Source organism: Phyllobates terribilis, unplaced genomic scaffold, assembly GCF_046119375.1.
Source record: "Phyllobates terribilis strain yellow unplaced genomic scaffold, ASM4611937v1 Scaffold_1861__1_contigs__length_200102, whole genome shotgun sequence".
Classification (NCBI taxonomy): Eukaryota; Metazoa; Chordata; class Amphibia; order Anura; family Dendrobatidae; genus Phyllobates; species Phyllobates terribilis.
In genome coordinates, this window is record NW_027364621.1 from 114670 (window position 1) to 128129 (window position 13460).

General features: G+C 40.8%; 5 non-coding genes across 5 annotated transcripts; all 5 read left to right on the forward strand.

The window, feature by feature from the left end:
- Positions 1-2744: 2744 nt before the first annotated feature.
- LOC141245457 (U2 spliceosomal RNA) lies at positions 2745-2942 on the forward strand. The gene has a single exon (XR_012309279.1). It is a non-coding gene; the product is annotated as a U2 spliceosomal RNA (small nuclear RNA).
- Positions 2943-4056: 1114 nt separating this feature from the next.
- On the forward strand, positions 4057-4247 carry LOC141245510 (U2 spliceosomal RNA). Its single transcript, XR_012309322.1, has one exon. It is a non-coding gene; the product is annotated as a U2 spliceosomal RNA (small nuclear RNA).
- A 1115-nt stretch (positions 4248-5362) lies between these two features.
- On the forward strand, positions 5363-5553 carry LOC141245511 (U2 spliceosomal RNA). The gene has a single exon (XR_012309323.1). It is a non-coding gene; the product is annotated as a U2 spliceosomal RNA (small nuclear RNA).
- A 1115-nt stretch (positions 5554-6668) lies between these two features.
- On the forward strand, positions 6669-6859 carry LOC141245512 (U2 spliceosomal RNA). The gene has a single exon (XR_012309324.1). It is a non-coding gene; the product is annotated as a U2 spliceosomal RNA (small nuclear RNA).
- Positions 6860-7974: 1115 nt separating this feature from the next.
- Positions 7975-8165, forward strand: LOC141245513 (U2 spliceosomal RNA). The gene has a single exon (XR_012309325.1). It is a non-coding gene; the product is annotated as a U2 spliceosomal RNA (small nuclear RNA).
- Positions 8166-13460: the final 5295 nt, after the last annotated feature.

Sequence of the window (13460 nt, forward strand, 5' to 3'; positions counted from 1 at the left end):
TCTTGGAAATTGAATGTGTCCCTTTTAAAAGATCCACAAATTTTATCGGATTTTATTGAGTTTTATGTAAAGTGTAGAAAAAGGAAAAACCCCAATATTTCTTTTAGCTCCTGGTGGGATAGAATGAAAATAAGCATTAAAGATTTCTTTAATAAGAAAAGCATACAAAAAGCTAAAGAAAAGTTTGAGATCTATAATTTTCTTAATATCAGGTTACAGACATTGTACAAATTCAAAGACAATGGTCTGGATGTAGGTAATGATATATTGAGTCTTAAAGGAGAAATTTCAAAGTGGTTGGAACAAAAAGGAAAAGAACTGATTTTTCGTTCAAAGGTAAAACACGTAGAAGAGGATGAGACTTGTTCCAGGTATTTTTTTAAGAAAAACAAACAGACAAAAACAATAATTGATAACATAGATGGAGATAATAATATCAACATTATATTGGATAAGGTAAATGTCTATTTTAATGATCTTTTTAATGTAAAAACTGTAGACCATGATTTAATACACACTTTCCTGGGGGAGATCAAGTCCACCCTAGATGCTGATGCCCAAAGTTTTTTATCCCAACCTCTAGTTGAGGAAGAGATTTTAGAAACCATGAAGAGTTTTAAAAATGGTAAAGTGCCCGGCCCTGATGGTATCCCCATAGAGTTTTATATAAGTTTTTATGATATTTTAAAAGATGATTTGTTTAATTTGTTTTCCGAAGTTTTTAATAATAAGGTTTTACTCAACTCATGGAAGAAAGGTGAGGTATCACTACTATACAAAAAAGGTGACAAAACGGATCTTAAAAACTGGAGGCCGATAACTCTTTTAAATAGTGATTACAAAATTATGGCTAAGATCTGTGCAAATCGGTTGAAAAAGGTGATACATAAAGTAATTCATGCAAATCAGGTATGCGGGGTACCTGGGCGTAGTATCTGGGACAATTTAAACCTGGTGAAAGATTGTATTGAAGATGTAAAAACCAGAAAGACAAAGATGTCAATCCTAGCGGTGGATTTTGAGAAAGCTTTTGACCGCGTGTCTCATTTTTATCTTTTTAAAGTTTTAGAAAAAATGGGCATTCCGGGTGGGTTTTTATTGTCTCTTAAAGCTTTTTATAATGATTGTACGAGTAAGATTTTAGTTAATGGTTTTAAAACAAAAGAGGTAGTTTTAAAATCAGGGGTGAAGCAGGGTTGCCCTTTGTCCCCCCTGCTTTTTATATGTGCTATAGAACCCCTTTTATGTACAATACGCCAGGATAAGCAAATATGTGGAGTACCCTTACCCGGAGGGAACGGTCTACAAGTTAAAGTTGTAAACTATATGGATGATGTAGCCGTGTTTGGATGTGATGTACCTTCAATACAAAAAACGATAAGCAAAATTCAGTCTTTTTGTACAGTTTCCGGTTTTAAAATTAATCTTACTAAATGTAATATTTTAAATGTCGGGGGGATGAGTTTACATGATGTACCAATTGCAGTTACAGATTCCATTACTATTTTAGGTGTTTCTTTTAATGAATCTAATAATGGTTTTAATAGCTGGGATGCGGCAGCACAGAAAATTAATCAGAAAATCTGCATGTGGAATATGAGAAAGCTGTCAATGGAAGGTAAAGTTCTGATTGTAAAAATGGTGATATTACCTATCCTGTTATATCTTAGTTTGGTGTTCCCCCCTCCTACAAATTTGTTGAAACGAATTACAAAAGTATGTTTTACCTTTTTTTGGGGCTCAAAAATGGAGAAACTCAAAAGAGAAATTGTGACAAAGCCAAAGGTTAAAGGTGGGAAAGATTTCCCTGTTTTAGATAAGTTTCTTTTAATACATTTTTTCTGTTTCTGTTTTAAAACCCTTTTTAAAGATAATTACCTTTCCTATTTTATGCGTTTTAACACTGGTTTTCTCATGAGAAGGTTTGGTTGGTTTGAAACAGTTTTATCCTCTCCTTATGCTTTTAACCTACCTGCACATTATGAGATTTTAAAGAAAATTATTCTTGATTTTAATTTGAATAAGAAACAGACAGGGGATCTATGTAACAGCAAGACACTACTCAAACAAATTAGTACTGATGTGACGTTGTGTGATATTGAACGTTATGATGATGACAAAACTGTACACATATGGAAAACGATTAACGCCCCTTATCTTTTTAATGTACAGAAAGACATGTCTTGGAGCTGCGCACACCACTGTCTTCCTTGCCGGGCATTCCAGTACAGAAGAGGTTTTGTGAGGTCTGCCATCTGCCCAAGAGAAGGTTGTCAAGAAGAGGAAACGGTGAAGCATCTTTTATGGACTTGTGCTTTTGCTAAAGAGTTCTGGAGAAGACTAATCCCCCTGCTGGAGAAAATGGTGGACCTCAAGGACTTTAATTTTGCATCAGTGTTATATGGTCTTCTGGAATGCCCAACAATGGACCAAAAAATAATGGCGTGGAAGATAGTGAATTGTGCCAAGATAGCGCTCTGGAATGCTAGAAATATTGCTGTTTTTAAACATGAAATGTTACCAGTAGATGATGTTTTAGCCTTTTGTAAAAGTGAAATGTACATATACTATTTATTGGACAGGAAAAAGAATGTAACGTTGGCAGGCAAATGGCTTTTTAACCTATGGAATATTTGAAGTCTTGTAAAATTTGCTGTGATGGAATTTTTATTTTTCTTTGAAGTCCCGAAAGTGTAATGTGGATGTAATGGTTTTATTTCTGTAATTTGTTAAATTTTAAATAAACGGTTTTTATTCCCATGTGGGGGATAGCCAAATTAAAAAAAAAATCTGTTCTTATCAGTTTAATATCTGATACGTCCCCTATCTGGGGACCATATATTAAATGGATTTTTAGAACAGGGAGATGGAAAAAGAGCTTGCTCTGTCCACTCCATGCATTGACCTGGTATTGCAGTATCTCCAGGACCGGTGCACCCCTTCTTTAATGCAGTTTCTAAAATCAGAAAGAATTGAATTCAATGTTTTTTGTTCATTTTGCTTGTTTGTCGGATTTTGGGATGGACTCTTTGGCTTTGCTTTTCTTCTCCTCATTGGATTTTTCATGTTCAAAGTTGCAGAAGCCAGATTACAAGCTCATTTTGGTTCAACTTCAGCAACTGTGCATTGCATTGCCATGTAATGTGATGCAATGCTATCTTTCTAGCTCTCCCTTTTTACTTCCTTTTGGATAAACAGACATATTAGGCAAGCATTTTGGAGCTTTCACCTAAATAACTACAGGTGGTGAGATAAGCTGCACAATATAATTGACCTTTCAGTATATTGTTGCACACACACCATCTATTTAGCAAATGCCCTTGTTATCAACAGCAGCCTTTTAAACTCACCTGAGCTAACAGATATGTGCGCTGGTTACTCTGCTGCGCTTAAAATTTCTTTTTTGGTTTGCTACAATGCCTTTTCTGAAATGTTGTCTCCCTCTGCTGGAACACTGACTTCTTTCATTTAATGCCTGCAGACTATAAAAGAGAACCCAACCCAAAAGTTTGGTTGATTAGTCTGTGGCATTCTGTTAAACTGTTGCTTATGGCGGTCTCTGTGAGCTTCTCAGCGACATTCAGCCAGCCAGGTATCCTGCCTGCAGTAGATGGAATGTGGCAATGGAACGCTGGCTGCGCGTGTCATAATAGGCTCTGAGCCTTTATATACCTGTGCACAGCAGCAGCCACCTTCAGTCTGCTGCTGGACAGCCAGCAGCAGCAGCAGCAGGAGAGGTATGTAATCAGGAGCCCTCCTGCTAAGGGTAGACAGCTGCTCGTTCCACCCCACCCCCCGCCTTAATTGGTTCTCCTCCCTTCCAACGGTGTTGAGGCGGGTGGGAACAGCAGGGGGTGAAGGTGCTGTGTTTAAAGAGGTGGAGTTATGCAGATCTAAAACGCGTGGATTGCAGCAGCAGCAAGCCGAAAAGTGCAGGCATGTAAGGGATCTAGAGGTTGACAACATGTCTTCTTAATGGGAGTCCAGGAGCTCATCTCCACAAATGGACTTTTCAGGATCCTTGGGTGGCTCCGTAGTTTGAAACCAATTCTGGTTATCGCTTCTCGGCCTTTTGGCTAAGATCAAGTGTAGTATCTGTTCTTATCAGTTTAATATCTGATACGTCCCCTATCTGGGGACCATATATTAAATGGATTTTTAGAACAGGGAGATGGAAAAAGAGCTTGCTCTGTCCACTCCACGCATTGACCTGGTATTGCAGTATCTCCAGGACCGGTGCACCCCTTCTTTAATGCAGTTTCTAAAATCAGAAAGAATTGAATTCAATGTTTTTTGTTCATTTTGCTTGTTTGTCGGATTTTGGGATGGACTCTTTGGCTTTGCTTTTCTTCTCCTCATTGGATTTTTCATGTTCAAAGTTGCAGAAGCCAGATTACAAGCTCATTTTGGTTCAACTTCAGCAACTGTGCATTGCATTGCCATGTAATGTGATGTAATGCTATCTTTCTAGCTCTCCCTTTTCACTTCCTTTTGGATAAACAGACATATTAGGCAAGCATTTTGGAGCTTTCACCTAAATAACTACAGGTGGTGAGATAAGCTGCACAATATAATTGACCTTTCAGTATATTGTTGCACACACACCATCTATTTAGCAAATGCCCTTGTTATCAACAGCAGCCTTTTAAACTCACCTGAGCTAACAGGTATGTGCGCTGGTTACTCTGCTGCGCTTAAAATTTCTTTTTTGGTTTGCTACAATGCCTTTTCTGAAACGTTGTCTCCCTCTGCTGGAACACTGACTTCTTTCATTTAATGCCTGCAGACTATAAAAGAGAACCCAACCCAAAAAGTTTGGTTGATTAGTCTGTGGCATTCTGTTAAACTGTTGCTTATGGCGGTCTCTGTGAGCTTCTCAGCGACATTCAGCCAGCCAGGTATCCTGCCTGCAGTAGATGGAATGTGGCAATGGAACGCTGGCTGCGCGTGTCATAATAGGCTCTGAGCCTTTATATACCTGTGCACAGCAGCAGCCACCTTCAGTCTGCTGCTGGACAGCCAGCAGCAGCAGCAGCAGGAGAGGTATGTAATCAGGAGCCCTCCTGCTAAGGGTAGACAGCTGCTCGTTCCACCCCACCCCCCGCCTTAATTGGTTCTCCTCCCTTCCAACGGTGTTGAGGCGGGTGGGAACAGCAGAGGGTGAAGGTGCTGTGTTTAAAGAGGTGGAGTTATGCAGATCTAAAACGCGTGGATTGCAGCAGCAGCAAGCCGAAAAGTGCAGGCATGTAAGGGATCTAGAGGTTGACAACATGTCTTCTTAACGGGAGTCCAGGAGCTCATCTCCACAAATGGACTTTTCAGGATCCTTGGGTGGCTCCGTAGTTTGAAACCAATTCTGGTTATCGCTTCTCGGCCTTTTGGCTAAGATCAAGTGTAGTATCTGTTCTTATCAGTTTAATATCTGATACGTCCCCTATCTGGGGACCATATATTAAATGGATTTTTAGAACAGGGAGATGGAAAAAGAGCTTGCTCTGTCCACTCCACGCATTGACCTGGTATTGCAGTATCTCCAGGACCGGTGCACCCCTTCTTTAATGCAGTTTCTAAAATCAGAAAGAATTGAATTCAATGTTTTTTGTTCATTTTGCTTGTTTGTCGGATTTTGGGATGGACTCTTTGGCTTTGCTTTTCTTCTCCTCATTGGATTTTTCATGTTCAAAGTTGCAGAAGCCAGATTACAAGCTCATTTTGGTTCAACTTCAGCAACTGTGCATTGCATTGCCATGTAATGTGATGCAATGCTATCTTTCTAGCTCTCCCTTTTTACTTCCTTTTGGATAAACAGACATATTAGGCAAGCATTTTGGAGCTTTCACCTAAATAACTACAGGTGGTGAGATAAGCTGCACAATATAATTGACCTTTCAGTATATTGTTGCACACACACCATCTATTTAGCAAATGCCCTTGTTATCAACAGCAGCCTTTTAAGCTCACCTGAGCTAACAGGTATGTGCGCTGGTTACTCTGCTGCGCTTAAAATTTCTTTTTTGGTTTGCTACAATGCCTTTTCTGAAACGTTGTCTCCCTCTGCTGGAACACTGACTTCTTTCATTTAATGCCTGCAGACTATAAAAGAGAACCCAACCCAAAAAGTTTGGTTGATTAGTCTGTGGCATTCTGTTAAACTGTTGCTTATGGCGGTCTCTGTGAGCTTCTCAGCGACATTCAGCCAGCCAGGTATCCTGCCTGCAGTAGATGGAATGTGGCAATGGAACGCTGGCTGCGCATGTCATAATAGGCTCTGAGCCTTTATATACCTGTGCACAGCAGCAGCCACCTTCAGTCTGCTGCTGGACAGCCAGCAGCAGCAGCAGCAGGAGAGGTATGTAATCAGGAGCCCTCCTGCTAAGGGTAGACAGCTGCTCGTTCCACCCCACCCCCCGCCTTAATTGGTTCTCCTCCCTTCCAACGGTGTTGAGGCGGGTGGGAACAGCAGGGGGTGAAGGTGCTGTGTTTAAAGAGGTGGAGTTATGCAGATCTAAAACGCGTGGATTGCAGCAGCAGCAAGCCGAAAAGTGCAGGCATGTAAGGGATCTAGAGGTTGACAACATGTCTTCTTAACGGGAGTCCAGGAGCTCATCTCCACAAATGGACTTTTCAGGATCCTTGGGTGGCTCCGTAGTTTGAAACCAATTCTGGTTATCGCTTCTCGGCCTTTTGGCTAAGATCAAGTGTAGTATCTGTTCTTATCAGTTTAATATCTGATACGTCCCCTATCTGGGGACCATATATTAAATGGATTTTTAGAACAGGGAGATGGAAAAAGAGCTTGCTCTGTCCACTCCACGCATTGACCTGGTATTGCAGTATCTCCAGGACCGGTGCACCCCTTCTTTAATGCAGTTTCTAAAATCAGAAAGAATTGAATTCAATGTTTTTTGTTCATTTTGCTTGTTTGTCGGATTTTGGGATGGACTCTTTGGCTTTGCTTTTCTTCTCCTCATTGGATTTTTCATGTTCAAAGTTGCAGAAGCCAGATTACAAGCTCATTTTGGTTCAACTTCAGCAACTGTGCATTGCATTGCCATGTAATGTGATGCAATGCTATCTTTCTAGCTCTCCCTTTTTACTTCCTTTTGGATAAACAGACATATTAGGCAAGCATTTTGGAGCTTTCACCTAAATAACTACAGGTGGTGAGATAAGCTGCACAATATAATTGACCTTTCAGTATATTGTTGCACACACACCATCTATTTAGCAAATGCCCTTGTTATCAACAGCAGCCTTTTAAACTCACCTGAGCTAACAGGTATGTGCGCTGGTTACTCTGCTGCGCTTAAAATTTCTTTTTTGGTTTGCTACAATGCCTTTTCTGAAACGTTGTCTCCCTCTGCTGGAACACTGACTTCTTTCATTTAATGCCTGCAGACTATAAAAGAGAACCCAACCCAAAAAGTTTGGTTGATTAGTCTGTGGCATTCTGTTAAACTGTTGCTTATGGCGGTCTCTGTGAGCTTCTCAGCGACATTCAGCCAGCCAGGTATCCTGCCTGCAGTAGATGGAATGTGGCAATGGAACGCTGGCTGCGCATGTCATAATAGGCTCTGAGCCTTTATATACCTGTGCACAGCAGCAGCCACCTTCAGTCTGCTGCTGGACAGCCAGCAGCAGCAGCAGCAGGAGAGGTATGTAATCAGGAGCCCTCCTGCTAAGGGTAGACAGCTGCTCGTTCCACCCCACCCCCCGCCTTAATTGGTTCTCCTCCCTTCCAACGGTGTTGAGGCGGGTGGGAACAGCAGGGGGTGAAGGTGCTGTGTTTAAAGAGGTGGAGTTATGCAGATCTAAAACGCGTGGATTGCAGCAGCAGCAAGCCGAAAAGTGCAGGCATGTAAGGGATCTAGAGGTTGACAACATGTCTTCTTAACGGGAGTCCAGGAGCTCATCTCCACAAATGGACTTTTCAGGATCCTTGGGTGGCTCCGTAGTTTGAAACCAATTCTGGTTATCGCTTCTCGGCCTTTTGGCTAAGATCAAGTGTAGTATCTGTTCTTATCAGTTTAATATCTGATACGTCCCCTATCTGGGGACCATATATTAAATGGATTTTTAGAACAGGGAGATGGAAAAAGAGCTTGCTCTGTCCACTCCACGCATTGACCTGGTATTGCAGTATCTCCAGGACCGGTGCACCCCTTCTTTAATGCAGTTTCTAAAATCAGAAAGAATTGAATTCAATGTTTTTTGTTCATTTTGCTTGTTTGTCGGATTTTGGGATGGACTCTTTGGCTTTGCTTTTCTTCTCCTCATTGGATTTTTCATGTTCAAAGTTGCAGAAGCCAGATTACAAGCTCATTTTGGTTCAACTTCAGCAACTGTGCATTGCATTGCCATGTAATGTGATGCAATGCTATCTTTCTAGCTCTCCCTTTTTACTTCCTTTTGGATAAACAGACATATTAGGCAAGCATTTTGGAGCTTTCACCTAAATAACTACAGGTGGTGAGATAAGCTGCACAATATAATTGACCTTTCAGTATATTGTTGCACACACACCATCTATTTAGCAAATGCCCTTGTTATCAACAGCAGCCTTTTAAACTCACCTGAGCTAACAGGTATGTGCGCTGGTTACTCTGCTGCGCTTAAAATTTCTTTTTTGGTTTGCTACAATGCCTTTTCTGAAACGTTGTCTCCCTCTGCTGGAACACTGACTTCTTTCATTTAATGCCTGCAGACTATAAAAGAGAACCCAACCCAAAAAGTTTGGTTGATTAGTCTGTGGCATTCTGTTAAACTGTTGCTTATGGCGGTCTCTGTGAGCTTCTCAGCGACATTCAGCCAGCCAGGTATCCTGCCTGCAGTAGATGGAATGTGGCAATGGAACGCTGGCTGCGCGTGTCATAATAGGCTCTGAGCCTTTATATACCTGTGCACAGCAGCAGCCACCTTCAGTCTGCTGCTGGACAGCCAGCAGCAGCAGCAGCAGGAGAGGTATGTAATCAGGAGCCCTCCTGCTAAGGGTAGACAGCTGCTCGTTCCACCCCACCCCCCGCCTTAATTGGTTCTCCTCCCTTCCAACGGTGTTGAGGCGGGTGGGAACAGCAGGGGGTGAAGGTGCTGTGTTTAAAGAGGTGGAGTTATGCAGATCTAAAACGCGTGGATTGCAGCAGCAGCAAGCCGAAAAGTGCAGGCATGTAAGGGATCTAGAGGTTGACAACATGTCTTCTTAACGGGAGTCCAGGAGCTCATCTCCACAAATGGACTTTTCAGGATCCTTGGGTGGCTCCGTAGTTTGAAACCAATTCTGGTTATCGCTTCTCGGCCTTTTGGCTGCGGTCAAGTGTCTTGTACAGGCGACTGTGGTCCAGAAGGTACTCGGGTACCCCTCTCCTCGGCCTTGCAGGGTGACCCACTTCGGTGGGCTCCCCTGCCTGCTGCTATTGGGAGAGGGCTTAGTCCCAGGGTAACGGGTTGCGATCCCCCCCAGCCTCTCAGGTGTTTTTGTTTACAGAACTCTGAAAGGCGCAGATTGCAAGCGGTTTGCGATTTGCTTTTTCTTGTTGCGCTACCATGGAGGTTGACCCCAACCTCGTGCCTCACTATGCGAGGCTTAAAAACACTATCCGTATTCATTTCACAGAGGGCGGAAGTGATGAAAGGAAATTGCGGTACGTAGTCCAGGACGTGCTTGAAGGGCTCTTTCATGTGCAGAAGAACGAGATTCTCTCTATCCAGGATTATCCGAGGCGTGGCGATTATGACATCACCTTCACCGGGGAAGGCATTTTTCAGGATGTCCTGGTAAGAGCCAGAAAGGCAAAAAACAATCCTATTCTAAAAGGAATACTAGTTATCGAGCACGTCCTGGATGAGGTAAAAATGGTAATCCTTAAAGTATTTTCTCCTTTCGTTACTTCAGTGGAACTAACATGTTTTCTTGCAATGTACTTTAAAAGTGTAAAATGTATAGGGAAAGTACTTAATGAGTTTCACATATGGACGTCCAAATGGAAATTTCTAGTAACATGTGAAAGAGACCCTAATTTCCCAGGCGGTGTGAAACTCCCTCCTGCACGTTTTAAAATAGGTTCCTCAAATGGAGACTTCTTTTTTTCTGGTATGCCACCCTTTTGTAGAAACTGTGGAAAATATGGCCATTTTAAGGATGACTGTGAGGCAACCTGTAGAAACTGTGCTAGTACAGAACATGACACCAAAGAATGTCCTCATGATAAAAAATGTAATTTCTGCCAAAAACCTGTTCATTTTTATTTTTCATGCCCACATAGGTTCTGGGAGGCCGAACAGAGACGGAAGGAAAAGGCCAGGACATCCGAAAATGAACCAACAGGTCAGACCACCCCTCAGGAGGAGGAACAACAACCTGGAGCCTCAGCGAGCAAAGAGGGCGATTCGAGTGATGAGGAAAGCTCAGAGGTAATGAAGGGTAACTCCCAAGCAGTGAGGAAAAGTTGGCACCAAGACAACAGGGAGGCTAAAAGAAAGGCGGAAAAGGAACAAAAGGGCATGATCGGTAAAACCAAAAGAGACCGGCAGAAGGTTGACACCGAGCCCGAGGCAAAAACTGGGTTTCCTGGGCCTGAGTCTGAGGCTAACTGGACTACGGTGGGTCCCCATAAAAAGAAAAGAGGGAAGAAAGATGGTTCGAATGGAGCGGCTGATGGGGATCAGATGGACACATCTCCTGGTGGGGAGGTGGACGTTGGTCCCCCAAAGGTCCCGGACCCTGCTGACCCCGGTGGGGAGCCGGACCTTGCCAGCTCCATGAGCTCGGGTACATTGCCTTGTACACAACCTTCCCCTGTGTGTCGGCCTCCCCTGGGTGCAGGGGAGCCACCTGGGGACCCACCTGATAAGGATCTGAATGGCCAGCCCATGGAGACCCAGGGTGCTGTTCCTCTTAGTTGTCTCCCAAGCTACTCACATGTAGCGTTGGGTCATTGTCTTGGTGAGTCAAGTTCCTCCTCCATGGAGTCCTTACTTACGATAAATTCGGACGAGGGAAGTAGCTCGAGCGTAAGTGGTCTGGCCGGTTCAGCGGATAGGAAGTAAGTTCCGGATTTCTGTTTTATATAATTTTTTTACTTTCCTCCAATGGCAGAACTTAAGGGCATTTCCCTCAATGTGAGGGGTCTAAAATCAAAAACCAGAAGAGTAACATTATTTAATTTTTTAACTTGTCTTACGGCTTCCGTCTTCTTTTTACAGGAATGCAATATCCCTCACACAGTATCCTACAAAAAATACAAAGAGGATTGGAAATGTGGCCCATCAGTGTGGTCCGGGTCAAATGTTACCGGATCAGCAGGGATAGCTATACTTTTTAAGGGAAACGTTCAAATTGATTTTATCCAAGAGATTTTACCAGGTCGTATGTTATTAGTTAAAGCTTTTATTAATGGTGTAAAATGGCAATTTTTAAATTTTTATGGGTCCCCAGATAAAAATGAAAGAGCTGACATGTTAGAGATTTTACCATTATTTATTAATACCTCTGAACCTTTTATCTTGGCAGGTGATTTTAATTGTATTTTAAAGGGTGAAAGTCGGCGCTCTACAGCCGTAAGTAGAAATTATGACAAAACTTCCGGTATGTTAAGTAATATTTTAAGTGATTTTAGACTTGTTGATATTTATAAAGAATGCAACAAGACTAGTTCAGTAGAAGCCGGCTTTGCCTGGAGCAATTTAAATTGCAGTTCAAGAATAGATTTTATATTTGGTTCAGAACAAATTTTACCTGATAAATGTGAAACCCACGATAATATCTTCTCAGATCATAAATTTTTATCTTTTAGTGTAAAAATTAATGCTAATAAAAAATGTGGGAAAAAAACTTGGAAAATGAATGTATCCCTTTTAAATGATTCTAAGATTTTATCGGATTTTATTGAATTTTATAAAAACTGCAGGAGGAAGAAAGATGTAAATGTCCCTATAAGTGCCTGGTGGGATAAAATGAAAAAAAAAATAAAAGATTTTTTTATTAAGAAAAGCATATATAAAGCAAAAGAAAAGCTAGAATTATATAATAATTTAAATACCCGGTTACAGACCTTATATAAACTTAGAGAAAATGGTCTAGAAGTAGAAAAAGATATTAAAATACTGAAAGAAGAAATAACAAAATCACTAGAACAAAAAGGGAAAGAGCTCATTTTCCGCTCCAGAATAAAACATGTGGAGGAAGACGAAAAATGTTCTAGATATTTTTTTAAAAAAATTAGAGAGAAAAAAACAGTAATTGAAGATATAGATGGAGAGAAAAATATGGGAAAAATTTTGGAAAAGGTACATGGTTGCTATTTTAATCTTTTTAATGATAAAACAATAGATGAAAATATAATGCAAAATTCCCTAGAAGAAATAACATCTGTTTTAGATACCGCCTCCCAAGAATTTTTATCACAAAACATAACAGAAGAAGAAATTTTACAAACCATAAAACGTTTTAAAATTGGAAAAGTCCCTGGATCAGACGGTATTCCTATAGAGTTTTATGTAAAATTTTATGATATTTTAAAAGAGGATCTGTTTTATGTTTTTACTGAAGTTTTTAATGATAAGGTTTTATTAAAATCCTGGAAAAAAGGGGAGGTCTCATTATTATATAAGAAAGGTGATAAGACAGACTTAAAAAACTGGAGACCTATAACCCTACTAAACTGTGACTATAAAATAATGGCAAAAATTTGTGCAAACCGCCTTAAAAAAATTATAGGAAAAATAATCCACTCAAACCAAGTATGTGGTGTGCCTGAGCGCAGTATCTGGGACAATCTAAACCTTGTTAAAGACTGTATTGAAGACATTAAAAACAGAAAAGGGAAGATGGCAATTTTATCAATTGACTTCGAAAAAGCTTTTGATCAGATTTCTCATTTTTATCTTTTTAAGGTTTTAGAAAAAATGGGCATACCAGAAAGGTTTTTATTATCTCTTAAAGCGTTTTATAAGGACTGCACAAGTAAGATTTTAGTAAATGGTTTTAAGACACAAGATGTTTTTTTAAAATCAGGGGTAAAACAGGGGTGCCCCCTGTCCCCACTACTTTTTATTTGTGCTCTTGAGCCACTTTTATGTGCAATCCGTAGAGATAGACAAATATGTGGTATCCCTCTACCTGGAAGCAAAGGAACAGAAGCAAAAGTGGTGGGTTACATGGACGATGTGGCGGTCCTTTGCCGAGATGCACCATCACTACAAAACTCACTCAAACAGATCCAATCCTTTTGTACAGCTTCTGGTTTTAAGGTTAATTTTAATAAGAGTAGTATTTTAAATATTGGGGAGATGATTTTACACGATGTTTTTATTCCAATAACTGACTCTATTAATATTTTAGGTATTTCTTTCTGTGAATCCAATAATGGTCTAAATAACTGGGAGGCGGTAGCTCAGAAAGTGAATACGAAAATATGTATGTGGAATATGAGAAAATTAACGATGGAGGGTAAAGTATTAATTAT